Below are 24,687 nucleotides of genomic sequence, written 5' to 3' on the forward strand. Positions count from 1 at the left end.
TCATGTGTTCTTCAAGCAAAGGCTTTCCATGGAGTTCCACACATCTTATTGTCCTGATTCCTCTCAATCCTAGCAAAAGATTATACCAGTCTCATCATTTTTGGTTGTCAATATAGCTCGATAGCTGAGAAATTGAGGAATATGTGTTAGAACTACCAAGTGGCTAGCGATTAGAGGGAAGGAGGAGTTGCACAAATGAGAAGGGAAAGTAGAGGGGTAGGCAAATTAAGGAGGGTAGTTGGGTTAGTTTATACTTCAGCATGAGACCCTGAAGGGACCAAAATTTGATATGGGTAAAACTGATGTGTAGTGAAGCAAAAATGACAAAATGGTGCATGATTAAAAGTTTCACTTAAGAAAAGTCTAACAATTAATTAGATTGTTGTGTGTTTGTTTACAAAAAAATATACATAAGTAATCTCATCCTATGGAAGTTGTCGATGACATTAGACTAAAGTACTGATAAACATACATGCCTAACTGGCCGCTGCACTCACAGACTACTAATCTCACTGCTTGCTCCCTGATTGATATTCTTTTGAGTTGTCCACAACAATTTAATAATTGAATAAGAAGTATCCAGAAATGAGCGAGGAAAATATTAACTATGTGATTCTGTAAATGATCAATTTGCTCATGTTAGAAGATCTGGTTAGCGTTCATTCTGTGTTGCTTGCTCTTACAGGACATGAAAGCTTTTAGGCTAGTTGCTACAAAAGCACATTCATAAAAAAGTAACCTCTGCAGCATAAAAAAAAGTTTACTGGCCAAGAAATTTCTCGAAAATTGCTTATCTGCATGTAGCAGTTCCCTTGGCAGCATATTATATGAATCGTCTTATATGGGTTGTTTTATATTTTTTGTCTTTATTGCAGAAGTCTTTTTTTCAGCAGGGAAAGTCTAATATGAGCTTATTTGTGGAGTCTTCTTTCCTCTTTAATAGATAGATGGAGCTGGTGTAGCGGAGTTCATCTACGACTCTCATCCTTTTCTATTTTTATAGAAAAATCTCTAATGAAAATGACAAATTAACTTACTAAAACACAATGGACTCCTTCACAAGCTAATCTAACTAGTTTCTAGAAAATGTCTTAGAAATATGGAGCATGACATGGAGCTGGAATGCAATCTTGGCAAAACTAAGATAAACGTGGCTGCGTAGTGCAAGTATGCAGTGTGTTGCAACTTGCAACGGCTTAACATGATAGTCTTTTTTATCCGTTGGAAAGCTATAGCCAGTAAGCAACGTATTCTCCATTTAATTGTAAATCTTGAAATTAATGAGGTCCCAGCCTGCCTTCCTCTGCTCGTTGTGCCATAACGTATGTTTCACATCTATTAGAGAGATAGTTTGGTTGGTGGGTTGGGTAGTATGGATGTGAGCTTCTTGGACATTATCTACTCTTTTTTGAACAAGGAACATTATCTATTCGGATGGTTCCTTTAGGTTAAACTAAGACCTGGTGTGGCATGGCTGGTAGCAACCAAAGGGATCAGAACCAGAAGCACACACTGAATCATATTGCAATCAAATGGAACAGAAGAAAGTACTTCTTGGTGGCATGTGTTGTTCTTAAAGAAAACTAGGTGGAAGCTGATGTACATAAAAAGTTAAAAATGCATCTTATTTAAGGACACGATATGAGTCTGAAACTGTGGAGTACATAATTCTGGTGATGAATTTACGGTCAAACAGCTAGCTAGTATCCTTTACTCTAGCTTGGCTTCCACCCTCTTCTGAGGATCCAACTGTAGGTAAGTAAATGGTTCAGTTGGTTCCTCCCTGAAAATTATACTTACATAGATAAACAATTTTGCGATCCGGAAAAATAGAATAAGAAAATATGCAACACAATGTTGAAATGTATATGAAGCAGGAAGTATATAGGATACTAGCTAGTAATCATCATCTGAATTCTCCACAGGTGTGTTTCATAGTGAATTTCTCGTCGCACTAGAACACCACTTAATCACCTAAGGGGCGTGTTGAACACAATGCCTTGTGTTTCATAGTGTCTTCATCTTGCCAAAATGTGTGATTAAGTGCAGATAATGTAGATAAATTTGTGATGATTGATCTCTTTATGTGAAATCACTATATTCCAAAACATGCTGATTAGGGCAGTTTCCAATTTGGGTCACTATATTCATCTAAGCTTGTTAGATCAATTAAGTGCAGCGAATATAGATCACTATAGTCATGTCAGCTAGTTTTGGGTCTTGAGACTTAAGAACATTACTGAATGACTTCTGAAGTAGAGTTACTTCTGGTTTTGTATATGTGTCAATTCATGGAATAGTGAATTAAACATTCTTGAACTGCTCTGTGGTCATAACTTTTTCCAATTTCCTCTTATTTTCCTTTCTATCTGTCTGCCCATTTCGCAAGAGTAGTGCACACAATTTCTGTCTTGTTTTACATGAGTAAAGCCTAGGAACTAACTGGACTGAATATAGTGTCTACATCTTGACAAAATGTCTGATTAACTGCAGAGAATGCATATGAAATTGTGATGATTGAGATCCTTTTGTTTTTTTTCGAAATAGGGATTCCCCAGCCTCTGCATCAATTGATGCATACGGCTTCCTTTATTAAAAAAATAGTCATAACAACCAGAATTCAATATGAAAACTTATTACATCTCATGGATCACTCAAAGTTTCTACAAAAATGAGCCATCTAAACACCACTAGCATGAAGCGCCTTTGCATCGTCATGTTAGTCTTCGATTAGCACGCCAACCGTACTGGCTGTAGAAATCCCGTGCAACCGTTGCCAGTCGGTTGCACCCAATATCCTAGCAAGGCGCTCCTCCTCTGGGCGCAGATAGGACCACATATGGATCCAATGGGTACCCATTGGAATAACCTGCAAAAATGATGGAAATTTTGTTTTGTTAAAGATGCAATCATTGCGCACATTCCATATCGCCCATAGCAAAGCACAAACTCCAACTCTAATGTGGGTTTTGCTTTTTTTGTCTACCCCATTTAGCCAGTTGCCGAAAATATTAGTTATATTCATAGGCGCATTTATATTGAAAGTCATATAAACTATTCTCCAAATCATCTGCGTAAAAGGGCAAGAGATAAATAAGTGATTAATTGTCTCATATTGATCACAAAAACAGCAATTAGTAGGACCATTCCAATTACGTTTAGCCAAGTTATCTTTTGTAAGAATAATCTTCTTGTGAAGGAACCACATAAAAATCTTTATTTTTAATGGCACCTTCAACTTCCAGATATGTTTTTTGAGGGAGACCGTGTGTCCAGCTAAAAGATCATTATACATTGACTTTACTGAGAAGACTCCAGACTCTGTTAAATTCCATGTAAACCTATCTTCATTATCATTTAGCTGAACCAAGATAAGTCTATGTAGGAGATGTGTCCATCTCTCCCATTTGTTACCGTTTAAGGTCCGACGGAAACTAATATTAAGTGGACTTGCTGCAAGTATATTTTCAACCGTGACATTCTTGTGATTTACAATATTGTATAGAGATGGGTACTCTTCCCCGAGAGATTTGTCCCCTAACCAAATATCCTCCCAGAACCTGGTGTTCATCCCATTGCCAACCACAAAAGAACCTCTAGTTAAAAATTTCTCTTTCACTTTCATTAGACCTTTCCAAAAAGGAGAATCAGTTGGTTTTTCCGAAACCTGTGACAAAGTTTTCGAGTGTAAGTATTTCTTAGTGAGCAACTCTTGCCAAATTCCTTCCTCATTCAGAAGTTTGTAAAGCCACTTACTTAGCAAACTTGTATTCTTTATATCTAGAACTTCTATTCCCAAACCCCCCCGGTCTTTCGGTCTACAAATAATATTCCATTTAGTCAACCTATATTTTTTCTTATGACCATCGCTTTGCCAAAAAAACCGTGACCTGAAAAAATCTAGCCTCTTCCGAACACCTTTTGGGATCTCAAAGAACGAGAGCATAAACATCGGGAGACTAGTTAAAACCGAATTGATTAATACTAATCTGTCTCCATAGGACAACATTTTACCAATCCAACTACTTAACTTTTTCTCGAACCTATCCTCCACCGGTTTCCATTCACCGTTTCTCAATTTTCTGAAACGGATTGGAATCCCCAGATATCTTAAAGGAAGTGACCCTATGTCACAACCAAAAAGAGTTTTGTAGTCATTCTCCATCTGTTTTGCCCGCCCAAAACAGAAAAGTTCACTTTTATGAAAGTTTATTTTTAACCCTGATAACTGTTCAAAGATACAAAGCACTAGCTTCATATTTAAAGCCTTATCCATGTCATGCTCCATAAATAAAATGGTGTCATCGGCATATTGAAGAATAGACAGGCCCCCTTCAACCAAATGAGGAATGAGACCTTCTACTTGACCATCTTCCTTTGCTCTTGCAATCAAAATTGCCAGCATATCCGCAACGATATTTAATAAAATGGGTGACAATGGGTCACCCTGTCGTAGACCTTTTTGAGTTTGAAAATAGTGTCCTATGTCATTATTTACCCGGATGCCAACGCTACCTTTTCGAGTAAAGTCTTCAATCCAATTACACCACGTAGGATCAAATCCTTTCATACGCAACGCTTGTTGCAAGAAGGACCAATTTACCTTATCATACGCATTTTCAAAATCTATTTTAAATAACACGCCATCCAAATTCTTCCTATGAAGTTCATGAATGGTTTCATGCAAAATAACCATGCCTTCAAGAATATGTCTTCCTGGCATGAACGCTGTTTGGGTCGGTTGAACTACATTTTCAGCAATTTTGGAAACCCTATTAGTCCCGACTTTGGTGAACACTTTGAAGCTCACATTTAATAAACAAATGGGACGGTATTGTTCTATTTGAATAGCATTTTCTTTCTTGGGTAGCAGGATTATGGTCCCATAGTTCAAATGAAATAGAGTTAACTCACCTGTGTGGAAACATTCAAACATAGCCATTAGATCATCTTTCAAAACATCCCAACATATTTGATAAAATTCAGCCGGGAAACCGTCAGGCCCGGGTGACTTGTTTTTCTCCATTTGGAAAACAACCTCTTTAACTTCTTCCTCCGTAAACACAGCAATTAGGATTTCATTTTCCTGACCCGAAATTTGATTAATTTCATTATTTATGTCCTCAATCATTGTACAAGAGCCCTGTGGCGGACCAAATAGGCTCTTATAGTAATCTGATATATAGTTCTTTAGATTTTCCTGTCCAGTGATAGTTCCTTCTTGTTGCTCTAATTGAAAAAAATTCTTTCTACGATGTTTACCATTTGCAATTAAGTGAAAATATTTTGTATGATCCCCACCTTTTTGGATATGTTTAACTTTAGCTCGCTGGAGCCATTTTGACTCTTCTTCTCGACGTAACTTTGCTAGATCATCTCTTGCCTTTCTCAAGATACCCCTCTCATTCTCTTCTAGCGGACTGGTTTCAGCTTTACAATCAAGGATTTCTATGATATGTGATAGTCTATCTCTCTCAGTTTTGTATTCACCACTTAAATTTCGAGCCCATCCTCGAAGAAACTGTCTAAGATGTCTAATCCTATTTTGCCATATTTCCATAGGATTATTGCCCTTTGATATAGATGTCCATTCACGCCTCACTAAATCTACAAAGCCCTCCTTTTTAAACCAGGCCAGTTCAAATGAGAAATTGACTTATTTCCACTAAAGGCTTGTTCACCAGTGTCTAGAATTAAGGGAGAGTGATCCGACCCAGACCTTGGTAACGCTCTAACCGTCACTAACGGAAATTTCTGCTCCCATTCTACACTAGAAAGAATTCTATCAAGTTTTTCATAAGTAGGCGACTCTCTGCGATTTGCCCAAGTAAATTGGCGTCCCGAGAGAGCTATCTCTCTGAGATCCAAACTTTCAATTATTGCATTAAATATGAAAGGTCATCGTTCATTAAAACTATCCTTATTTTTTTCCTCCCTTCGCCGAATGATATTAAAATCGCCCCCAACAATCATGGGAAGGGGTTCATCTTCGCAGATCCTAACTAACTCAGCTAGAAACTCAGGTTTCTGCTCATCTTGAGCAGCCCCATAAACAGCGACTAGCACCCATTTATAGTTATCATGTTTAGATGTGATATAGAATTTAACACATCTATCACCTGTCACAATATTTTGAACTGACAAGGTTTCTGCATTAAAACCAACTAGCATCCCCCAGATCTTCCAATTGGAGGAACACAATACCACTGGAAATCTAAACCTCCAGAAATATGATTCAAAAATGGTGAAGAGAAATTGTCCCGGCCAGTTTCTGAAATGGCCAAAAAGTCTAGCTTGAGGTCACGAATTGTCTCATTAACAAAAATGTGTTTTGCTGAATCTCTAAACCCTCCACTATTTCAAAAACCACCATTGAGAACCGATACTTCCAAAAATGTGTTTTGAGATCCTTTTGTGAAATCGATATATTCCAAAAGATGCTGATTAGGGTAGCTTCCCAAGTCTCTTTTTCTTTGTCTCAAATATCCGGTAGATTAGAAAGTTGAAAGAAGACAGCTATTCATCAAAGCGGTGGTGTCATATAGCTAGAAACATTTGCGGGAAGAATCACCGCAAATGATATAGGGCGTTAGTCTTATGAGACGCTTCTTTTCATTAAAATGTCCAGTATAATTCAGCCGAAAGAGATGTCAAGCGGTGATTCATATAGATTATGGCGGGTATCTTTAGCAGCGTGGAATATCACTGAGCTACACTGAGACCAAGTGTGCAATTTATGTGTGTAAGACCTCTACTGACAAGAACCCGCATACACTTCTGTTCTCCAAGCTAAGGCTGCACTTTTCTTTTCTCAGATCTGCTTGTCCTGATGCCTACCAAGCCTTACTAATGGATATGCTTATGAGCCATCGAAAGACAAGGCTAGTCATATCATCTTGGTTGGCAATCAAGCTAGGCTCAGTAACTGAAGTATTCGTGTAAGGGCTACCAAGTGGTACGAGATCAGAGCGAAGGAAAGAAAGGGAGTACTTTCATAAATAAGAAGAGCTAGTAGAGGGTAGACAAATAATAAAGAGGGATAGTTAATTCATTCTTTAAGCATGAGATCCTAAAAGCAATTAAAAATGATGTGGGCAAAATTATATTAGCCCTTGCTAACCTCCCATGACTACGCTGAATGATTTCCAAAGCGAAGTTTTGCCAAAAAGGACCACTTGCCCCACTGTATTGCCAGAAAGGACCACCTGTGAACGGAATTGCCAAAAAAGACCACCCTATACGTGGCGGCAGGACCCCCAGGCGACACGTGGTGACATGCCGCCGTGTGCCGTGGCGGCAGGACCTGCCGCCGGCATGGGTGGCGGCACGTTACGCCGGCACGACGCCGTCAGCTGGCTGGCGCGGGAATAGGCACGGTGGTGGGACATGCCACCACACCGTGTGGAGGCATGCTGACGTGGCGGCACACCCCGCGTAGTCGGCGCGGGAAACGACGCGGTGGTGGGCCATGCCGCCACGCCGTGTGGAGGCAGGCTGACGTGGCGGAGCACCTGGCGAGGCCGGCGCGGAAAACGGCGTGGTGGTGGGCCATGCCGCCACACCATGTGGAGGCACGCTTACGTGGCGGAGCTTGCGCCGTCTACTGCACCCTGCCGCCTTTGGCTCTGGCGGCACCCTCCTGCCGCCTCCGTCCGTGGCGGCACGTGCCACGTGTCGGCTGGCCAGCGTGCCGCCACGCTGCAGGTGGTCCTTTTTGTCAATTATTTTCAGAGGTGGTCCTTTCTGGCAATTCAGTGGGGCAGATGATCCTTTTTGGCAAAACTTCTTCCAAAGCAGGGTTACTTGCTGTTTTATCGTCACAGAGTTTATGGACGCGTCCCTGCTTGCTTGGCTAAGGTACCTGCAGCAGTTGGAGACCTACTCAGCCCGTCAGTCCGTCACCATTCACTCCGATTGTACCCTCACGTCCTGTTCCTCTCATTGGCCCGAAACCGGGTAGCAAACCATCAAATGCGAGTTGAACCTGCAAGAATGGACAGGTCTAGGGAGCAAACGGTGGCTCGTTTGTCTAACCTGGCCCTCATCCGAAAAAGGAAAGTTCTGGTTGTGACTTAGCTATTTACGGAAAGTATCTATTTTCTACACACCATGACCATGCACCAGTCCCCAATCACTCGCACCAAACAATAACGGGTCCCCTCCTGGCCTCTTCGTTGCCAGGGCTTCCAGAAATTTCACGCAATACCGCACTTTTTTCACACGTGTGTTCACGTGGTCTATATTGTGCATTTCCGGCAAAAAACAAGCAGCTCACAAGAAGGACAAGAATGGTACATATTGCTCAAAATTGGCTAAAATACACGGCATCAGTTCGTATCTTGCGATGTATCCATGTTGAAATATCAACTAACACAGGAAATCTCCGATATCTTAACACTCGACATAGCTATAGAAACCTAGGCATTTTATATTACTTTGTTGACATAACAACGATAGTTGGAAAAAGACCAAGAATGAAGAAAACAAAGCTCGACTAGTTGACATCTTCCAAAAACTGGTTGTTGGTTGATTCAAGCAGATCAAGCACCCACCTTGCTCCTATCCAGATTCTTGCCAAACCAAAAAGCAACGAGTAAGAGTTATGTTGCATTGTCATCTAGGGAGCTAATGTACTTCTGTTATTCTCCATTTTTCGTTGAAATGATCCAGGAATCTAGCCAGGAAAAAACAGAGAACCATTAATGTATACCAAGACAATTAAAAGTTGATGATGTTGTCCAAGCAAAAATGTAGCTAGGAGGCAACTTATCACTGCAAGTTATAAGATTGTTGGGCAACTTTCATACCTTCACGTGCACTATTTCTAGACACACACGAAACACCCTCTACCATCACAACGAATCAACATGTACATCTAGTTGCATAACAAACATGTAATAAAGCAACTTTTGCACAAGCGTGAACCAACAATGTATGCTCTTGGGTGCATCAATATTTAAACAACTTATCACAAGTCTGAACAAACAAAATACTCTATGCTGCAACTTAGACGAAAGAGAACACTTAGATGAAGCGATAATAAAGCAACTTAGCACAAGCGTGAACCAACAAAGTACATCATTCCGCAACCTAGAAGAAAGAGAACACATGGATGAACCGATAATAAAGCAACTTAGCACACGTGTGAACCAACAAAGTATTGAATGCCCCAACTTAGAAGAAAAGAACAAATGGATGAACCAATAATAAAGCAACTTATCACATGTGTGAATCAACAAGCTATTGTATGCCACAACTTAGAAGGAAAAGAACACTCGGATGAACTGATAATAAAGCAACTTAGTACATGTGCGAACCAACAAACTATTCTATGCCACAACTTAGATGGAAGAGAACACTCGGATGAACCGATAATAAAAAAACTTAGTAACTTAATAAGGGAATAAGAAATTCCTATTCACGGAGGAATAAACACAAAACCCTAGACACCCATCCAACCCGACGATTGCATGGTCAGATACTTAACAGCTAAAAAACCTTGGATCCCCTATATGTACAAAAAATTAACGGAGACAGTGAATAACTTGATGGGCTAAGCAACTTAATCGAAGGATGACTGCCTAGTTAGACAACAAAAACCAATTCTATGCATATGCAAAAAAACAACATAATAGATGGACAATAAGCAACTTAATTAATGGTCTAAGCAACTTATCATTTTGATCATCGTCTAGTCAGACAAACAAAACCTATTCATCCAATGAAACACTAATTAACATAATAAGGAACACTAATTAACTTAATTAAGAAGGTTAAAAAACTCATCCAATGAAAAGAATGGATACCGTGCTTCCGCATATCAATATCAACTTGGGGGGGCCTAAAAAACCTAGCTATACAACTTAATGATGAGTAAGTAAATTAATTAAATTTGATAAGCAACTTAAAAGCCCTAAATTAATGAAATGTGCCTGAGCAGAGGACAAAACCATGTATTTCTATTTGTAGGATCACGCTAGGTGATGGGATGACTGCAACTTTGTGAAACCAGCAAACAATAAAGTGGAACCAAGATTGCAACTTAACTACCCCGGAAAGCAACTAAGCCACGTTTGGTTCTGCGCCAGGGCCAGCCTTACCAAAATATTGTCACAGCCATGAGGCTTTGGTGCTGCTTGATTGGGTGCAAAATAATTGGTGAGCCTAGGCCCATCCCATGCCTGCCAATGGATTATTACACAATACCGTGCGCGAGCGGAGGGCAAAAAATTGGCTGCCAAAATTTGGCAGGGCATGCCGAGCTCAGTCCAAACAGTCCCTACAACTTAGTTATACCAGAAAAAACACAGTGAAAACGAGACTGCAACTAACCTACACCCGAAAAGCAATTAGGTAATGGGTTAAATATAGTGGAACCAAGGCTGCAACTTACCTACACCCGAAAACAACTAGGTGATGGGATAACTACAACTTAGTTATACAAGAAACAACACAGTCGAACCAAGAATGCAACTTACCTACACCCGAGAAGCAACTATGTAATCTGATAACCACAACTTAGTTACACCCACAAACTCAAGAACCTTCAAACTCTTGGATGACTCAACAAAAAAGCAGGGTGATCTTAAAACCTGCACCGGTTTTCAGCAATAACACAATCTGTTGTGTAATCAACTTAATTAAATGTTGTATGTTACTTTACCATGTAGGAAATTCAACTTAATATCATGGTGAAGGCAACTTAACTTTATTGACATTGGATCATTTCTATCCAACTTATGCTAATCTAGCTATCAAACTTAGTACTATGCTAGAAACAACTTATCTATGTTGCAAAAGCAACTTCAAACTATCGTACAATAAACTGAATTAACTTCCGAAACAATAAAGTTAAAAGCATGGGAGAGCAACTTAATCATGATGTCAGAAACAACTTATCTATTTTCCAAAAGCAACTTCAGTCTTAATCAACTAGTGCAAAACAAAGTTAATAGCGAAGGGAAGAAACTTAACTATCTTCCCAGAAACAACTTATCTATTTTGCAAAAGCAACTTCAATCTACAAAAAATAAACTTAATTAACTACCGCAAAACTAAAGTTAATAGCATGGGAAATCAACTTAACTATGTTGCTAGAAACAACTAATCAATATTTTGGAAGCAACTTAAATCTATGAGGGAGTAAATCACCTAAAACTAGCTCCCCATCCACCCCTACAAAAAATGATCTAAACCATGTAACCAGCTAAGTTAGTGTGGTTGTTGCAATTTACCTATGCTGGTAAAGACAACTTAGTCTATACAGGGGAGCAATTACGTTTAGCTAGACAAAACACAGCTGGTCAATGATCCAAACAGCAATCTAATTAACTGGACACATCAACTTACCAATGATGATCACCTTAGTTAAGACCACAGTCCTTATATATTGTGCGCCGAGCTATCTCATGTTCTCTAGCGATGTACTAGCAAGACAAATCAACCTGCATACCATATAGCCATATGTTGTACTAGTTAATTATCCAAGTGCCTTTTTCCGCTTGCCCGATTGGTTATTGGTTATTGGGATGATAATATCAGCAAAAGCTTTAATTCCCCGATAATAAATTGAAAGCTCAAAAATTCCTGGAAGATCATCCTGTTGCTATACTAGACTGTGTGGTCCAACGAGAAGTGACCAAACTCATAGGCTGGAACCTCACAGTTTTGTGGTCCAAGAGCATCTCTAGCAGATCCCCCATATTGGCCCGCATATCCCTATTGGCAGCCAAGATGGACATAACAAAGAGCAGCGACTTCAGTATGTTGAAAAGCAACTTAGCACATGTTTATAACAACAAAGACAATGTCTAGAAAGCAACTTAGCACAACATATTTTGTTCGAATAGACATTATCCGTAAGCTACTTAACACACATGTGACGCAACAAAGCACTATATTCAGAAGCAACTTAGAAGGCATGTCTCCAGGGCACCTCATTACTGACACACATCCACAAACTCCGTTGATGCTAATAAATTACCAAATCCCTGCTATGAACCGATCAATTGGTCAAGTGGCCAATTTCTAATCCAGCACAAAACACATGAGAATTTGGTGTGTAAATCAAAATAGCACCGAATAGTCACTTACATAACCCAAAAAGTCCACCATTTCATGCTTTGTGAATTAACATTGCGCGGACTATTCACATTCCAGCTGCAAAAAATGGCTCGATTTCTTGGGAATATACCTTCAATTTTGGGGTGGAAAAATGTCTTTGGAATTCCAAGGCATCCCCCATCATTCTCATGCTTCTCCAGATTCTCGGTCTCGCACTCGTGGACTTTATATCATCACAACCGATCAATTGGTTTTCACTCTTATTAAGAAAGTAGAATTTTAGGCAATTTGGCAAGAATCGGTAGTCAACTTAATTTGAGCGGTGCAGTTAACACCATCTAGCTACTTTGGATTGTTGTAAGAAAACTCAATTTTAGCTAGTAGGCAACTTAATATTAATAGTTACACAACACTTAGAATTAGTTTCAGGTTGAGTACACCTATTTCGACAAGCAACCCATATGATCTCTCACCAGGTCAATACACTCGGTAGAATAACAACTAGTCTACCTATAAATGCAGAGTTGAAGCAAGCATTGATCCTAAGCTAGCAAGAGAAATAATTCATGTACCAAACACAACGTTCAACTTCAGAGTTGGTGACCAAAGGGCTTAGCAACGGGGGCAATAATCCTTCATGATGTACTACTACTACTAGCTGGTACACTAGTCTATCGAGTATGATCGATCTGGCAACTCCATCCTATGCATGATTTACTACTAGCTGTATGTACGAGCAAACGATGACCGCGCACGACAGGCACATATTTCTCCATATCGATCAGCTCAGCTATACTGCAGTAGTAGAGTAGTATTAGGATGCAATATCGCTACAGTAGCACGACTAGCTCGTTCTCTATCTCTTCCTATTGCTATACCAAATTACCAACACATGAAGCGAACCAACAGCTAACTACGGAGCTTTGAACAATCAATATTAATACCAAAATCATGGCTCTAGCTAGCCTGACAGCTGCAGCGAGCATACCCGGATGAACTGATGCCTGGAGGTGGTGGTGCCTGGGCAGCACGCTGTAGTGGTCATACTGGCTGGGGTCGCCGATGCAAGGAGGGTAGGAGGCATGAGCTGGTGGAGGTAAGGAAGGGCTGGCGGAGGAGAGGAGGGGCCATCGGATAGGAGTGGGGCCGGTGGAGGAGGGGGGGGGGGGGGGGGGGGGGCTGCCTCCGGCATAACGGCTGGCCGGCGAGGCAGCGTGACGGAGGAGATTGAGGGGAAGAGAAAGTGAATCGGTTGCGGGTGGCTGGGAGGCGTCAGGGAGAGGGGCACACAAGTGTGGGGGTGTAGCGGGGGAGGAGGGCCTGAAGTGGAGGAGGGGCGCGCCGGAGTTGGGGGAGACTGGCCGGCGGCGGCGGAGGGGTTTGAGTTGGGAGAGAGGCCGCGAGAGAAGAAGGGGAAAGCGGTTGCGACCATAGCTGTATTGTATTTGTCGTGATCGGAATGATCGTCGCGCGCGGCTCCATCGGACGGACCAGAATCGAAGGCTCTGAAGAGCAAACGAGCCCTCGTGCACTTATTAGCATTTGGGGCAAGAATTTTCTCAGGTGTTGGCACGGACATGGAGTGGTAAACAGCAAAGGCTCCGACATGCAAGACCGGAGGCATATCAAGGTTCTCCCTACCTAAAGCGCATCAACAAGGATGGCCGTCGTGGCCACGGCTTGGGTCTTTGAATACGCTTGAGTATGCTCTTCTCCGGCGGCGCTCCAACGTTTAGAGCGTGCAATCAAGGTACCTCTGACCTCTGAATCGATGGTCACAAGTGCTCTTCTGTTCTCTAAGAAAAATACCCTACATGCTCCTTGCACATCTGCTTGTCCCGGTGCCTTCCAATCCTAATAAATACCCCTAGAGGTCTTGGTTCATCTGTCACACCATCTTGGTTCTTTCCAATAGAGCTACGCTCGATGAGCTGATCAACTGAAGTATCTGTCTTCGAACTATCACGTGGTTAGATATTGCGGGAAGGAGAGGCAGGAGCATTTCCACAAATAAGAGGGGAAAGTAAGTAGTGGGTAGACATATAAATAAGGAAAATTAATGCATATGACAAGCATAATAAGACCCTAAAGCGAGTAAACAATTTGTGTGAATTGTTCTGGGCCTTCGAGGTTCGAACCATTGCTCATCTCCCACCCGATGGTCTCCAAAGCTGAGCTGCTTGTGAGTAAGGGTCCTATTTTGTTTCCTTGTTATTTTTTTATGTTTGATTACAAAACTAATTAACTAAACGCTCTCAACGTAAATCCCAGGGCGGCGCTAGGGGAGAAACACTAGCCTCCTCCAAACCTCCCTCCCCATGACGTATCCCCCTCCACCGCTGCCACCGGTGTTCTTCCGCGGTGGCGGCGGCCCGACGTCAAAGATGCCAAAGACGCCTAGGCTGGAGGCTTACTACTGATCTTGGTGGCAACTAGGGAGGTGTGTTGTGCGAGCACGTTATCCATGCGGCGGTGGAAACCCTCCCCATGGTTGGCATGATCCTCGACGTGGTCCATAGGTGGTCGATGGCACGCAGAGGGCCGGGTTCGTAAGGTACCATTGGAGTCTTTTCGGTGTTTTTGCGAGTGTGTGCGCCTCAGCAGTGCAACATTGCATGGATCCAGACGGCTAGAGTTGGGAAGGCTGCTGGTGAAAGCAGAGCTTCGACTCTGGTCATGGTAGGTGATGGCGCCGTCTACACGTCATTACCTTGTTGAGGAATCGTCATCGCATGCATCCCCTGCTCGCTCAGGATACGTACTCCGGGGGAAACCCTAGATCTGGAGCTCTCAGATGGGATGATGGCTGCGTGCAACCCCTTTCTCACTCTTTTGGGCATCTGTGTTGGAGCAGGTGCTGGCTCAACGGGTCCCAAGGTAAATCGGCGTGATTTCTTCCACGTCGATAATAGTGAGTCTCGCCGGTGTGGTGTGCGGTGACCCATTATAAAATTGCATGTTTTAGTACACTAGTTATTTACATAATACCAATGAAACACCGTTCCACCAGTATTAGGCCTCTCAAAGTGGTACAACAGAAACATTGCGGGTCCGAGCTATGACGTTAGAATTACAACTCCGATTCTTTACAAAATATGTTTACACCCTCCTAGATACAATGAGGTAAGACTGAAAATACAATCCATAACAAACAACTTGTAAACTAAACTATTAACTAGAGCTACCTATAATGGTAATTGGCTTGCTAATGATGCTATAGAAGCACCCTAACTATATGGGCTGTATGAATAGGGAATTTTTTTCCCTTCTCTTACTCGTCTATGTTTTTACTACGATTGGCATAGAAGTTGACTTTTTTGACTCTCCTGAATAATGTATGCCTATTTTAATCATCTCCTCCATCTTCGAGTTTCATGGGAGATTCTCCATCGGCGGCCTTACAATCTAGAAGGACTATAAGTGTAGTATGAATACAACATACTCAACAAGTTTAATAGGAGATGTTTTTTATGAACGGTCTACATCGTTGGACCAAGGGCTGTTCGGCAATCAATTTTTTGTAAACATTTCTTCAAAAATGTTGCTTTTATTGTGAAAATGATGTCCATGAGCTTTCATACGTTGACTAGAACTTCACAGAGCTCCTTCCGTATCGCGTCTGCAGTTCTTTTCTAGATGAGGGAGTGACAAGCCAAATTATCTACACTATGCAGACATGCTTTACTTTTTCAACAAGTGATCCTTAACATTATTGCACATGCGAGTCACGAGTTCATACACACTTTCTTCGTAAGGGGCCCGGTATAAAGAGAAAAGCTGATCACTGCCCTTCTCCATGACCCTGCATACCAACCCTTCTGTAAAGTCGGTTCAGACCAGATCGCCTACCACATAGGTTGCATGACACTCAACTAGATATGACAATCCATCATACACTAACATCATGGACCACTCATTCCATGAGATGGGCAGTTGCAATGTCTCCCAAGTCATTGGTTCCCGGTGGGATACATGTCTAGGTCTTGTCATCCGTTGTTATACGAAATGAAGAAGATCTAGCTGACTTCCCCAAACCATAGTCAACCTTAAGGTCAAGGTGTAATATATAACATAAGAATCAGGATTTGTTTTAATCCTAGGTGAACAGGTACACTGGAACCTACATCATCAACAATAATACATTGGTTCCGATTCCACCACTCAGTGCAAGTCAATTCATAATATAGAAACTACTTTTCTTTTATGTAGATTATAATAAAAATGAATCATTTCGCAAGTAATTTGATGAAAGACACTCCAATGAAATGTACCATCATTCAATTTACCATTTTGAATGCAAGATTATGCAACCAATAGCTTTTAGACGTGATATATCTTCGAAAATAGTAGCACCATTTCACGAACAAAATCTAAAAATAGCACCATCGTCCGGTAAGGATAATGTTTATAGAATTGGGAATATATGCTATTATGCATAATATCTGCTATGCAGTCGTCCTAACCCACGTGATTTGGTATTGTTGCGTTGTGGTGATTTAGTTGTGATGTCTTGCACTTTTAATTTGTTTCACACTATATATTTAATAGGATTTTGGGTTAACATGGAAACATGTTATAAGTTGAAGAGTAAAGCATAACAACATAATAACAAAGAGAGGTTTATAGCTTGGCAACCATGTTAGCATACAAAGAGCACTTATATTGGTAGATGAGCATTGGTGTAGACTTGACGCATCGCCTCCGCAAGAGTATCCAATGCTGGTAGGTCCTTAGACCTTAAGAGGGCCACCAGAGCTGCATAAAGCCATAAACATCACAATTTTAAAGATAAAATCAGTAGGTTGGCGCGGAAATTTAGCCCTCAATGGTAAACTTATTACGTATTGTTAAAATAGCCCACGTCTGGGCTAAGAAAAGGAACCAAATGCTTTGCCTTCAACGCTTGAATGATCTCGAAAACAATCCCAAAGAGGTTGGGTTTCATTGAACCTGCAACACCTCCCTAAGGACACTCCACAGAAACTTCGCCAAGACACATGTAAAAAACATATGATTCACATTTTTCAAACTACCACAGAGGGTACACATCCCCGTAGAGGGGCCATGCCTTCGCTAGAGGGGTTACGATCTCTACTCATTTGCCAGGCAAAGACTTTGATTTTCATGGGTATCCTCGCTTTCCAAAAAATTGAGGTTAGAGGCGCTGAATGTGCCAAACACATCTTAGCATAGAGAGATTTCACTGAGAACTTGCCATCAAGATCGATCACCTAGGACACTCTGTCCAGGGCCGGCCCATAAGGGGGGGCAACGGGGCGGTCGCCCTGGGCCACCAGGACGAAGGGGCCCTGGCCCAGGTGGTATTTCTCTATTAATACAACAGTAAGGCCCGCCAGTATAAATTTCAGGCTGCAGCTCGATGCACAAATAGGAAATCTTGACCAATCCTTTAATGCCTCGATCTGACTGCTCCATTTGTTTCCCTTGATGCCTCGATTTCCCACAAAAGAACCGCCGTTTCATGTGCCGTGAGCATTAGTGGAGGCCAAGTGCGTAGTTGCAGCATTCCGCGCAACTGTTTGAGAGATGGTATCTGTACTTCCATCCTCTTCTCCATTTTGCCAAATAGCTCCGTTCTTCTTCTCAGTTTTTACACAGACAAACAGATGATGTACTCATGTCATTTTCATTATGTGCTTAAAATCTAGATGATACTGCAGATCGATTCGAGGGAGTGTTCAAGAGAAAGAGGAAAAGATGATTCAAATCTTGCTGCAAGGTCGTAGTTCTTGCTGCGATCCAACTACCAACACCCAGATCGAGCAACGTACAGGTGCTTTCCATCGTTTTTTTTATTTCTATCCATATTGTCTGATGATGTGTTTTCTATAAAGTATGTCTAGGTAGATACACGAGTATATACAGTAAGCAATTGGTCTAAACATGTAGTACCATAGTATAGTTCTTGCGATTGACATAATTTTTTGTACTATAGACAATCCACCTGTGCAATGCAATTTACTAATCATATAGTTTGTAGTTAAAAATACAATCAATATTTCTGTAGGAATCGCAATATATTTTCGAAGTCTTTGTTTGTGGGCCCTTTGATGTCACGTTGCCCCGGGGCCTCCAATATCTATGGACCGGCCCTGACTCTGTCCGGCCCATCCGAAGTCACGATGCCGTCCAGGTCACCCAGAAGGTGATTCCAACGGTCAAGTTCATGGAAGAGTGAAATAGACATTCTTAAATTGCTCCCTAATCAGAATAGTTGCCAATTCTTGGACCTATATGCATGATGCATAGAGATCATGTGCTGCCAGTGGCTAAACATCCACTTATTTAACGTACTAGCAAGGACAGGCGCGGTGGCACGCCGCGCCCAGCCTGTAGTTAAAAAATTAAGGATGCTTTAAATCAATAGAGGTCTGATAGTAAAGGACCCGAAGTTCTTTTACCGTAGCATTGATCAATTGGATATATACCACTTATTTAGATGTTACTTACCACAGTAATGAAATAAATAGATTTAAACAATATAGTACCAATGAATGTAGCTCAAATCAAGCTATGAACTGGCATACACAGATTTTCCCAGTAGTAATACATTTGCCCATTAAAGGGGAAATATATTACTATTGAGAAAAGTTAGAATTTTTAACATAGAACATACATCTGAATGACCTTAATCTAAATTCATCACCCAGAAAGAGATATACACATTGTGTAATCATCTGAAGAACGTTTTGTAAATGTAAATATTAACAACTGACTTCGAATCTTCAAATTTGCACCGAGTACCATTTTTCAGGGGAATTCAAATGAGAATCTGGTACTTTAAAAAATGTGGATATTAACAATAGACTTCTGATCTTTAAATTTGCACTAACTGTGCATTTAAGGGGAAATGGGCGTTCAAGATCTAGAAAAGATCATGTTGTAGAAAGAATCCAACATAAAGCGAGGAACCAAGAAAAAATAAGACATGTTGGTTAGATGAAGCCCAGAGCATTGGTAGTCACCAAAGGACCGATACTCCAATGTCACCTTTTCCTAGTGGACCATCGAACCGATCCTATCTGAAATTGGCATTAAACACACAATTTCAGAATGAGAAGTTGAGTGGACTATCTATCCTTTAATCACTGGGAGGATGCTGGGTTGCATGCTATGCTATAAAATTAACAATACAAATTCATGCATCATATTGGATTAATATTTGATATGCTATATGAAATGGCGGCAAATGTATTTCGTAAAAAGAAGATGAAGGCAAAACCCAGCTGTACTGATATAGGCAGCTTTGAGACATAAGCTAGGAATATATGACATCACATAGTGAAAAATAGTGGAACAATAAGATTAAAAGTAGTTTTCCTTTCTTATTATTTTCATCAGTTCACTCTAAAGATTAAAATAGGGAACACAAAAAATGGTAAGGCTATAAGCAAGCAAGGTGATTCTCTGCCTATATCTATTCTCTGCAGCCTTCATTCAAAATAAACTCAGTTGTTATATAGATGCAAGTGCAAATGGTTTAAAAACAAATATATAGTTTGAGTACCAAAAATATGATGTCAAAGCTAGTGTCCTGCTTGAAATTGTTACAAATAATTACTTGTGCGAAAGGAAATCTGATGGTAAATGTATTATTTTCCACAATTTTTTACTGTAGCCACATGATGTATTTAACTTCCTAAGGAGCGAAAACACTTAGGATTTTACTTCTTTGAAACAAACAGTAAACCAACATAAAAACTTCAAGGACCATATACTTTTGCTTATTCTAACCTAGGTTGTAGCTGAAATGGTAGATTAACCCATTAGATATCCCTACAATATCCAGCTATAAATAACTGAGAAAAGTAACTTCAATTAGGAAAAGAAAATAATTTGAAAGTAGAGAACCATATCAAGAAAAGTACCATGATCATGAAGGAAAGGAAAACAACATCAGTATTATCCATCTTTTTTTAATCCTAAATTGGATTGTATCTTTCTATTAAGATGGTCATGTTCAGACATATGCAGGCAACATATCAATATACTCTCATGCTAAATTCTAGCTAGAACATCTACTGTTGATCTGTGTAGTATAAGTTGAAAACGCAAAATCACATAAATCTCAATCATACAAACTAACTGACCAAAAGATACAGTTGTACTTGGTTTACGGATCAACACAATTAGTGTAATTTGTTGACATAGGGCCTGGAGTCTCAATCTTGCTCCATTTTTTCCTGGGTGTCCAAGAATCCGATAGCTAGCCAATATTGCACTTGCTACAACTAATCTTACACCTATATAAAAGAAGAAAAGATTTCGTTGTTCTTGCATGCAGTATGGCGAAACTCTTTCATATAATTGTTCCCTTAAGGAAGCACCCTGAAAATAAATAAGACAACTAAAAAATATCCACCTTTACTGATGGAAATTTTCTTACCATAGAACTGCATACAGTAGTTGAGACATGTACAATATATTATAACATTTACAGTCAGCAGGTTTTTTTAAAACGTCTAAATGATGCAAGTAAAATTATCTTGGCTGTAAAAAACATGACACCAAAATGTAATGTGCTATGGCATTAACTCTGTGGTAGGGGAAAATATAATTGACATTCCAACAGGCAAAGAAGGCAAGACATATATATTTAACCATATGCATCCTGACATAATGGAATCTACAAAATCATTGGGTCAATAAGGAATGTTATTTAAAAATTGCAGTAAAAGCAAGGTTAGCATAAATATTAGAACTAACAAAGAACACATGACATATCAAAACTGAACTGATGTTACTAAATAGTTCAATGGTATAATAACATTTAGGCAGATACCACACTTGACAAAAATATTATTACCTGAACGAATCTGAAAACATCTAGAGTACTCTAACTAAACTACTTGCAGTGCAAAGCCTTCCCGAACAGATCCAGTTAAATGTGTTTTTTTTGCGGGTACAGTTAAATGTGTTTGACTCGCCTAAGGTAGAAATTCCTCAGCAAGATATACGCTTCAGGTTTCATCTCCATCGATATGTTTCCACCCTCCAGCACCTTGAAGAGGACCAGATCCAATCCATCATTCAGTTCTGATTTAAGGTGTATCATCCCTGGATATAAATGAAGCCCAACACAAAATCAATTAGCGGTGGAACATGTCAAGAGCAGGTTAGAATACCTAAAAATGGCCACCGGAGTACAACGTGCAACCTCGTACAAAAAGTTTCAGCAAGAAATTTGGCAGGTGCGCCAAGTAGACCATGGAACAAATCTCCTCCAGGTCACCCTCGATGACCCATTTGGGTATGCGGTATGCCAATGTAAGCAGGCGTGCCACACAACTTTGCAGCCAGAGCCAATGTAAGTGAACAGAATAATACATATAGGTGACCTGTGGCATCACGCGCACAATTATGAAATAAAATAGATGTCAATATGATTGGTTATGCCTTACAAACAAAGAAGAGCGACTACGACTTTTTACTATCTTACCACTGAAAAATCTTCAAAGTAAAATCCTATCTGTTCGATACTCTCTATGACAATATGGCAAAGGTTGGTAGTACGAAGCTACATAATTTGAGCATCAAATATTATTCCGTATACATACTACACTTTATAGTTCCTTATAGCTATATTTAGCGTGCACAATTACAATTGCTAGATTAGTATGACATAGTACTGAAGTACATGCAGTGCCGGTCCTAAGATTTTTGGGGCCCTGGGCGAGATTAAAATTTCGGCCCTTAATATAGACACCACAACAGTAAATAATGAATATATACGTAAAAAACATGTCCTCAATAAGATTTAAATGCATCCAAACACAATAGCTAATAATTTATACATAGTACCTTAAAAATTTAGAATTGGAGGAAAATTAATCTGAAAGAAAAGAGTGTGTTACATGAGTAGTCGCGAATTGTTACTGGCGGATGGCAGACGGCGATTGAATTTGGATCTCTAAACGGTGCGGACAGCCAAACTGTGTTGTGCGCGGAAGATCGCTGACGTCGTAGAAAGAAAGAGAACAAGCAGCAGGACTGCAGTCTGCAGGAGATCGATCCATCCCGACTGCCGATGAAGCGACGCGGTGGAGTCGTGAAGAAAAGGCCGTGAACTATACTCAGGGATACGTCCCAGCCGCCGATCAATCAAGGCTGCCTCCTGCGTGGAATACGGAAGTACTGCTAATTAATCGTCTCCCAGATCGATGCACGATGGATCAATTCCTGACGTCTTCTAGGCTAGCACGTTCACGTCAAGATCTTCTGGCCTGCCCATGGGCCTTTTCTTTCGGCTGAGCATAGTTGGAAAGGCAAGTATGTACATGTACATGTATTTAGGATTGGGCCCCCAGATTTTTAGGGCCCTGGGCGGCCGCACACCCTGCCCACCCACTAGGGCCGGCCCTGAGTACATGTTAAATAGAAACATCACAGTGAAGAAACATACCCTGAAATCAGTTTGAACACACGGTACTGCAGTGCGCTTAGGTTCTTTAACCTCTATAAGGTTGGGATTCACATGTTGTAAGAGTCAGATATTGAAAATCATATGTGGTTAAGAAAATAAAACGTAATACATTGAAGAAGTAATAATCGATGCATTTTCTATTTGAACATGCTACTCTACTTACTACCATTGAACAAAGCACGCCAAACCAAATTCTAGAAATCCATACCGCTAGTGCATCAAAAACCTTAATCGAAGAACCCAGCCACATGCAGCTTATCATGGTTCTTCCCTCTAATTGCTAGCTCCTTATCTGCCTGCTGCAAGCCAAGGAGCAGCCATGAGGAGCATAAACCACCCACCCATCTAGCAATCTCATCTCAAGAGCCACCATGTGCATCGCCTCCATCGCCCAAGGAGTCAACCAGTTTCGAAACTCCTGCAGCGCAGTAACAAAAACAACATCAAAATCCTCCAAATTTCGGAAGATTTTTTCAGATTGCTCAAAAAGAATGTATAACCTCATCTTCTGGGTGGAGGCGGAGCAGCGTCCAGCAAGGCTGTGCTCCAAGATATGGTACCGACGGCATTGCTAGTCATCAAGCGCCCACCCGACGGACAAATCTTGTTGGGTGCCGCTTTCCTGGTTAGGATCTGCATCGGAGTCTTGGATGGAGCTGGAGCGCCACGGTGACGGCTGTGAACCAGAGCAGGATCTGACTCACGCCACGGCCACCGGCCGCCGAGAAGCTCGAGCACTGGGAGCTCGCGGTAGAGAGAGCTTTGGCGAAGAAGATTTTGTGTCCGCCACCCCGACGACCGCCGCTCCATGTGGCTCCACCTAATACCACCGCCTCCTCACCCGCGCCGCCGCTCCCATGCTGCCCTCCTCCGGCAGCAAGTAGTATTCCCATCTGCTCTCGCGGCGGCACAGCTCGACCACACCGGCAACACCTAGCCAACAGCTTGTGCCGGCCAAGCCTCGGCCGACCTCCACGTCGGCCATTATTCCTCGCCACCTCCACCTCGTCGCCCAAGCAGCGCCGCCTGCTGCCGCCTACCGCCGGCCTAGTGACTGGCTTTACCGCCCCGCGCCAGACATCGGCGGCCGCCTGCAGCGCATCTCGACGCCAGGCCGCGGCGCCCGTCTCTCCTTCGTCTGCTAGAAGCCGGCCGCCACAAGCCTCGTCTGCGGCGCACGTTTGCCCTACCTGGACAGGGAGAGCCCAAGCCAGGTTGTTCTACTCAAGGGGGTCAGGCAGAGAAGACCCCATGTAGGTGGGGATCGGTGAAAGTACGGTGGATTAGGCGAGGAGGAGCTCCGGCAAGGGTAAGCTGGTGAAGATGAAGGGGATCCGGCAGCGAGGAGCTCGGGAAGGTGAGGAAATAATGGATAGAGAGAGGGCAGGGAATCGAGAAAACATGGGGTGGTGGGCACTGGATTTGTTGACAACCTAGCCAGACAAAACAAACAATGGTCAAAGCGGTGCTGCTATCAGAATACACGTGGGCTAGTAATAGGAACTGAACACCTCACGATAGCCCACATCGTTCCACCCACCATGTAGCTACAGCCACAACAAAGACACACAACAACAATCCATCAGGAAGAAAAGTGCAATAGCCTAAACTGCTAGGGAACACCAAACGGTACACAGAAAGAAAGGTAGCATGAACTAAAGAATCAGGAGACATACGTGTCAGCTTGGTGTTAATCCAAAAACAAATTCAAAATTAGGAGAAAAAAGATGTTTGTTCCCAAATAGTATAGTAGTTATACCTTTCATGGTGCATGATACATAGAGATCATGTGCTGCCACTGACTACTGGGCACCACTAGCACATGACACACATCAAAGTTTTGCGACTGTTATGTACACGGCGAGTCTCCTTCGCATAGGATTTTTTTAGAGTACGCGGGACTAGCTAATTAATAACCAACAACAAGTGGATTAGAGAAGATGATGATAAATTTTCAAAAACCCAGATATTTCAGGGTTTATCTCCCATTCCCTCTCCCGCGAGAAAGGGAGGAGCCGAGGAGCCCATTTCCACAACAGGCAAGCCCGCGGGTTCTCCTCTCTATCGGCTGCTCTGGAGTGGAAGGGGGGCGGGGGGGGGGGGGGGGGCACATTAGTCTCTGACTTGTCCATAGGAAAGGGGTAGGCCTACATGGCGGCGGTACTCTGATGATTTTTCGT

General features: G+C 41.7%; 1 long non-coding RNA gene across 1 annotated transcript; it reads right to left on the bottom strand.

The window, feature by feature from the left end:
* Window positions 1–8,281: 8,281 nt before the first annotated feature.
* LOC127312209 (uncharacterized) lies at window positions 8,282–13,577 on the bottom strand. The gene is made up of 2 exons (XR_007858195.2): window positions 13,052–13,577; window positions 8,282–8,674 (listed from the first exon to the last, which is right to left on the bottom strand). It is a non-coding gene; the product is annotated as an uncharacterized lncRNA (long non-coding RNA).
* Window positions 13,578–24,687: the final 11,110 nt, after the last annotated feature.

The sequence above is a fragment of the Lolium perenne genome, chromosome 7 (genome assembly GCF_019359855.2).
Source record: "Lolium perenne isolate Kyuss_39 chromosome 7, Kyuss_2.0, whole genome shotgun sequence".
In the NCBI taxonomy this organism is placed as follows: Eukaryota; Viridiplantae; Streptophyta; class Magnoliopsida; order Poales; family Poaceae; genus Lolium; species Lolium perenne.